This window comes from Gobius niger (assembly GCF_951799975.1).
Source record: "Gobius niger genome assembly, chromosome: 17".
Lineage (NCBI taxonomy): Eukaryota > Metazoa > Chordata > Actinopteri > Gobiiformes > Gobiidae > Gobius > Gobius niger.
The window spans coordinates 13,101,450-13,108,723 of NC_136868.1; positions in this window are offsets into that span (position 1 = coordinate 13,101,450).

Sequence of the window (7,274 nt, forward strand, 5' to 3'; positions counted from 1 at the left end):
TATAAAGTTATAATTAATTTCGATAAGTCTTTGAAATTGGGATAAATTGTGAACAGTACTTCTCCCAAAAGCGCCCGCTCTCCTCGTCCTCTGATAATCGCTTCTAGATTATTATTATATTTTCTTTTTTTTACCAACAGCACTGTCTGCACATGCGTAGCCTACCTCAACATGCTTTCTACGTTCATACGCCACGGTATTCAAAACTATCCTGAGAAAAGATAAAGTCCCAGTGACATGGATGTCAGACGCGCTCGGAGGAGGATGTACGCTCACATTGCACTGCACGCCACGGGGAGAGGGAGAGAAAGAGGCGCCGCTGCTGCCTGGCCCCATCATGAGCAGCACGGCGTCGCTCTGTGTCAGGTTTACCGGTGTGTTCTCTCACTCCGCTCACAAACTCTGTTTGTGAACGACCTGACTAACAACTTCCTCCTACTTTTGTCTCGTCTCCTCTCATTGATGTAAACTCATGAACGTCTCGTCATGTTCTAGTCCCCAAAGACCTAATTTTAGCTCGTCATCGGTACGTTATCGTCATTAAAAATAGGGGCGTCAACGAAACGATATCGTTGTCGTCTTCGTTGACGAAAACAACACTGCTATGGATATTGCATTGGACGGCCACAGCAAATGCGTTTTATGATCTTCACAGCTCCCTCATTATCATTTCTAATATTGAGAAACTGACCCTTCAAATAATGTAAGACTAAATACTGTAATCAGCCGAGTCTTATGTTTGTGACCCTCTGCGTGCAGCAACAACAAAATATCTTTCAAAGGAAGGCCGTTTCATCTGAGTGGGTCTTGTCCAAAGCAGTGATTAACACCGTTCACATGGGCTTTCTTTGTGCTGCTTTCAATGGCTTTGATTGTAATAAAAGGATTTACATCTCTTCAGGAGCAAACGAGATGGAAGTGTTCACTGCTCTCACAACAGGTGCAACAATACAATAACATTACCCAAGTTTGTTTGCGCATCCCCGAAGACAATAATGTGCATTTACATTTCATTCACTTGCAGGGTTTTGCATAATAAGATTAGTTTCCGGTGTTGAATTTGGATTGGGCGCGCTGGTTCATAATGCTCTAAGCAAATGCCTGTGGAAAATCAAGCCAGATTTAAATCCCAAATTCAACAAATAAATCTGTTACGCTTTGAGCCGGAAGCAAAACAGGATATGGGAAATGTGAATTTGTAAGAGCAGCGCAGCAAATTCCACTCATGGTGATACATGAATCTTAATCGCACTTCTGTAAAATATCCTTTGGCAAAAAGAACATCCAGGCGTTGAATAGAGAAAGTAAAAAAACAGAATGTATTATGTTTTTGTTTGCCTGTTTAATGTAAGTGAAAGAAAAAATTGCAACATATTGACATTTTAGCTTCTAGTTACACATAAGCACATCATATTGGCAAAGTATAGTTATTGCAATATTTGGTGACGCAATATCCACATTGTGAAAAGCCAATGCAAAACAAAATTGCTGAGATCTTTTTGAGTTTTTGTCGATAGCCTATGAGTTCAGCTTTATTTTTAGCCTCATGTATTTCCCATTGTACCTTCAAGGCTTCAAGGCTATTTGGATATAATGTGTTTAATATGTGGTTTAGTGAAATTTTGCAATATCTTCTTTCCAATTTGTAAGATTGTATTTAAATATCAATTAATTTTCTTATAATGTGCTGCCCTAATTACTTTAAAGTACTTCACCAAACCACTGTTACTATTTATATACTACTTCCATGTGAATACAGTTGATCTAAGTTTAGAGCTGTATGTAGCTTGGACAGTACTTTTACTCCCCTGTAATCAGTTATACAAGCATGCTATTATAATATGTGGCGAGTGTGCTTCACAGCTGAAAAGAGATGTTATAAAATATCTGATTAGATAATTACTACAGCTGCTAAAGCTATACATACCACAACCGCTGCACATGTAATTTCACCAAAGTGGACGTATCTAATTTCAGCCCTGATTGTAATCTATGCTCCCGTTTTGTAGATGCAAAAATTGTAGTTTGTCACAATCAAAGTCTCTTTTTTAGCAAACATTTTCAGCAGTGAGTCTGATCTGAGCGGCGGATCTGAGAGAGAATTAGTCACTGCGTCTGCCGCTGATTGTTGAACTGATACGTGGCGCGACCACAGCTTTTTATGCACAGCCTGAATCAAAGAGTGACGCGTCCTGAAGTTCTTCAGTGTGTCAGTCAGGAAGTGTTCGCTTCACTCAACGACAAAGGAGGGGTCTATTTCAAGCCTGTTTTTAAAAGGCAGAACAAGAAAAACCTTTCCCATTTCCACATCGTGTTTTAGAGGTCAAATTGAGTTTCCTCTTCAGGCTAAGAGGCAGGACGCGGAGCTCGGCCACTTGGGGGAAGCTCGGAGTAGAGTTTCTGATCTTTCACGTTGAGAGGAGCAAACTATGGTGGCTTAGGGAGTTTGTTCCAGGTGCCACTTAGACGCCTCGCCAGGAGAGGTGTTTTGGGCATGTCCCATCAGTTGGAACCCCAGAATATGTGGGACACGCTGAAGGGACTGCGTCTCTTGGCAGCCTGGCATTCCCCTGTAGGAGCTGGAGGAATGTCTGGGAGTCCATGCCTAAACTTCTGCCTCTATGACCCAGCCTCAGATATGCAGATGAAAATGGACTGATCGATTTCAGTCTTTTGATTCAAATATTTTTCTAGTTTTAGCACGTCTTATTCTTAACATGTATTTAGCTTTTGTCAACTCCAGTAGTACTACCCTTAGGCAATTCTGAAGTGTTATTGAGTAATATCCTAATCGACAAAGCGGTGCACAAACTTGGAACACTTTTCCAGCCTCAGCGTTTTGGGGTCAGGCCCCTGCTTCAACAGTTTGCTGATTTCCTCTTTAGCCTCTTTACCTTAAGCTGTCCTGTCAAATGAAGCCAAAATGTGCAGTTTCTGAAAGAGAAATAGACTCAAGAAGCCAGTAGAGGCTCCGTGGTGCTGATTTCCACTACAGTAATACTGACCCGACTTGTAATTGCATTCATCACAACACCATTGATTTGTTAGCGTGAAGCTGCTTGTTTCCACTGTTTTATAACGTGTTCTTTCCACTACTGCCTGAAGAGGGCGCTCCTCCAGGACAGTCTCTCACTCATTTCTGCCTCATCTATTATAGACAATATTTTTAAATGAGGGACCACAAGATAATGATTTTAAGCCTTAATTATGATGATATGTCAATTTTAAACATGTAGACTCATTTAACTACAGTTAGCCTTGCAACCTCTGATCACAAGACACTCTTTATCCTCCACTGGTGAGGAAACATTAGACTGAGAGGTGAAGTGGTGTAAGTTGCACCACAATGACAGTTGCATGCAACACATTGAACTTTAAAGAGGAACTTCCTGCTGGTCGACCCCAGGGAGGACACTGTAGGAGCTGATAGTACCTCTCGCCGTCCCAGCCACATGCAAGCTGCAAGATCACTCTAGTAAACTGTGTGTATGTCAGTGTTAATCAATTTACACTTAATTAATTGTAGATGCCACAACAACAGTGCCCGCGGCTGAAAAGTAGTCCAAGGAATAGAGTTCAGGATGGGATGTTGGAAATTCACCATTAACATAGAAGTTACTAGTAAGAGGTGGACTTCTCTATTGTCCATAGACTTATATAAAAAGTAGAGCGAAAAAAGCGCTGGCTGTTAGCATCTAGCACACTGTAGTGGAAATAAAAAAAACTCCAGTATTTAACATCTGTCTCTCAGTGTCTATAATCTCTCTTTTTAAAATGTGCCCTGAATACCAGAAATTGTCACTCTTTAGACGGTGCAATCCCAAACTCTGTTCTCAGCAAATCTGTTTCATTACAAAGAGAGGAAAAAAAGTAAATCAGACATGACTGATTTTTGAACCAACACATCTTTACATTTTGCAAGGCTCGAAACTGACGTCACGTCATGTTTGAGATGCTCCTATATCGACCTAATTCACTCCAACCATTAACTTATGGTCACAGTTGAACCGTGGAGTGTAAAGCCCGAGAATGCAGTAGACAATTTTCCTGGCTTCATCTGCAGTGCCGTCTCATCTAAAACGCCAGTAGAAATAGCGGAGTTGTTTGTGAGAATAAGCCCTGTCCGTATGTGTGTATGTGTGTATGTGTGTGTGTGAGAGCAAGGGACCGAGTGGGAGGGAATAAAAGACAGCTCGGGAAAATAGGGGGAAAGTGTGATACTTTAAATAGCCACTTCAAAATACAGCAATAATAAAGTTCTGACCTCTAGCAATACAGTAGTGCTCATAAGGGTATTATCCAATGTGTTTGCCGAGGGCTTTTAAATCCTCAGTTGAAATCACCACCGTAAAACCTTTTCATCTTTTGTTTTGTTTCAATTATCATTCAAATCTGTGTGAAATCTGAGAAGAAAAAAAAAAAGAAACGGCAGTGAAAAACATCATATTATTAACTCTAATGAGCAGCCCGAAAAGGAGAGGTTTTACTAATGGTTTATATCTGAGTCCATTTCGTTATTTGATCCGCCTCCCGCGTCAGAATCATGTTGCTGCCTGGCCATTTGAGACGGCAACATGAAGGCAGCTGTCCTCCATTACACAAAAACATGCTCCGATCCATCTCTTTTTCCCTGCCTTTGCCTCATTTAAAAAGTGCACGCAAGCAAAATCATAGTGACTAATTTTCAGCCAAAAGCAGAGCATAGAACTGCGACCAGAGGAAGTCGGTGACAGAATACATTTACTCAAGTACTGTACTGAAGTAGACATTTGAATGATAAATAGAATACATTTTACACCTAATTTAAAAAAAAGGATACGAAGTAATACGTTCAAAATTGACTGTATGTTGTACCATTCAAAAGCCTCAATGAATTGTAAAAAACATATCAACCTGCACCTGATATTACTATTACTACTTCTTCTCATTCTATAACTACTAGCTGAGACCCGGCCTTTGGCCGGGCCTCGCTAGTCTCCACATTTGATATTCTGAGATTGTGAGTGATTACAAAGAAATGTCCAACCCGTCACACAGTTCAGCTGTAGACCAGTGGTTCCCAACCCAGTCCAAAAACTATGGCCACTACAAATGAGTGAAAGAATGAAGGCAAAAGACAATTTCAAACAAACTGCAATTGGAGTGTTTGATGCACCCGTGCTCCTTTCTTATAAACTACGGCAATATTTTAGTACTGTCGCCAGGCTTCCTGGTGTTCCCAAACGGTCTCCCATCCCAGTCCTAACCAGGCCCTTCCCTGCTTAGCATCGGAGGAACGGTCTCCCATCCCAGTTCTAACCAGGCACTTCGCTGCTTAGCTTCAAAGTCGGTATGGGAAATAAACATGGCGGCGCCCAGGCGGCGGCCATTGAGATAGCGTTTTCTATAATAGATAGCTACAATCACTGCTACTTCAGCCAAAAGGTTTCTACTGCAATAGACTATATCTTGTGCCTATCAGATCCATTTATTTGTCTATACATGCATTTCCAATGACATCACGCATAGTTCCGGCGGGCATTTTGAATACCGAAGTAGAATTTTGCAGTAGTATAACATGTAGTAATATCTCAATATCTCTACTCAGGATGAAAATGAAAGACAACTGATTGACAGTGGCATTTTTATGTGCTCGTAATCATTGCTCAAGAAGATAAGAGTAAAAACACGGCCCCAGAGACGTTTATGTGATAAAACCAGCAAATGTGGCACAGACGTAAGAAGCGCTGCTTCACTCCTCAGACTAAATTAACACATCAAAGAGGAAACAGAAAACCTTTCTGTGAGTTTTACAGTTTGTCATGTCAACAGAGTCTCAGTCTGAGTCAATGTTTGAGCTGCTCAAGAGGTTAGCATGCTACCAGATACCAACTGTCAACGATTGACAGTTGATTCAACACGATAAACACGTGTGGCTAACCTCTATGAACACTGAAGAAATACTACAGTAACAGAGCTGAGCTGTTACTATTAGTGTACATGTGTTTATCATGTTAAAGCTAAATGCAAACCGGTAGCATGCTAACGTCTTGAGCAGCTTAAACACTGACTCACTGGTTTCTTCACACAAACGGCGCTCTCTGGGGCCATGTTTTTACTCTTATCTTGAATAATGATTACGAGTACATAAAAATGCCACTGTCGATCAGTTGTCTTTCATTTTCATCCTGAGAATATTGATATATTGTTATTGTTACATTTTGTAGTACTGCATAATTTTACTTCTATATTCCAAATGGCCGCCATAACATCAAAGGTCACATGACTGTAAAGCATGTATGAGAAAAAACACAGGTCGTTTCAATATATAAGATTTTGGTCACATGACTGTCATTCACTCTTAGGACACCGGAGTCTCCCTCCCTGCTGGAGGTAAATGCCTCTGGTATGTTTGACACTGCATGGGATTAAGAGGATGTGACTTTGATGCACATATGCGCATGTCGTGTGGCGTCTGAAATGGACAGCACTAATTATGATTGATGGGCTGCGTTGGGACTTTGCCTTCATGTGTGACTTTTCAAGTTTGATGTTTACTACAGTGGACGATAGTTTGACAAAGTTCCTGAATATACAGTGGTTGAGTTTTCAGTGGTGTAAAGCAAAATCTTTTTATCTAATCTTTTATCTAATATTTTCTTTTGGTGTATTACAGTACAGTTGTTTTGTTTTGTTTTAACTTTGTTAAAGTTACTTTGTTAAAAGTGTTATATTATGTATAGTGGTTATACAGCTAAAATATTACATACATTTTGTAGCAGTAATATTTACTATTTACTATATTTATATGAGTACCAAGTATTTTTTTTACAGTAGCAGTAAGTAAATTTTACCTATACTAATTGTTTTACAAATGTAACCGTTTTATTGGCCTAACCTAATGTTGTGTCCTTATGCAAGACACTTCCACCACATCGCCTGCTCTCACCGCTTGTTGTATTAGGAAGTGCATCTGGTGTAATGCCTGCCACGCATGGCACCGTCTCTGATTCTTTATTTCACGTAGCAATAATTAATTGAGTACATGCTTTGAGTCTCTATGTCTAGCTTTGCCTTCACCATCTGCAGAGTCTCAAGCCTTGGCAGCATTGGGGTTGTAGTAGTTAGTGCCCTTGCCTCACAACAAAAAGGTCCTTAATGCACTTCTCAGACCACGTAGATCCTTCTGTTTGGAGTTTGCATGAAATTCAAATTGCGCCTCAACCTTTTACCATTTGGGATCCTTTCTAAAAATACTTTCTCACAATCTTTCCCTCCTGTGTATTTCATGTTAG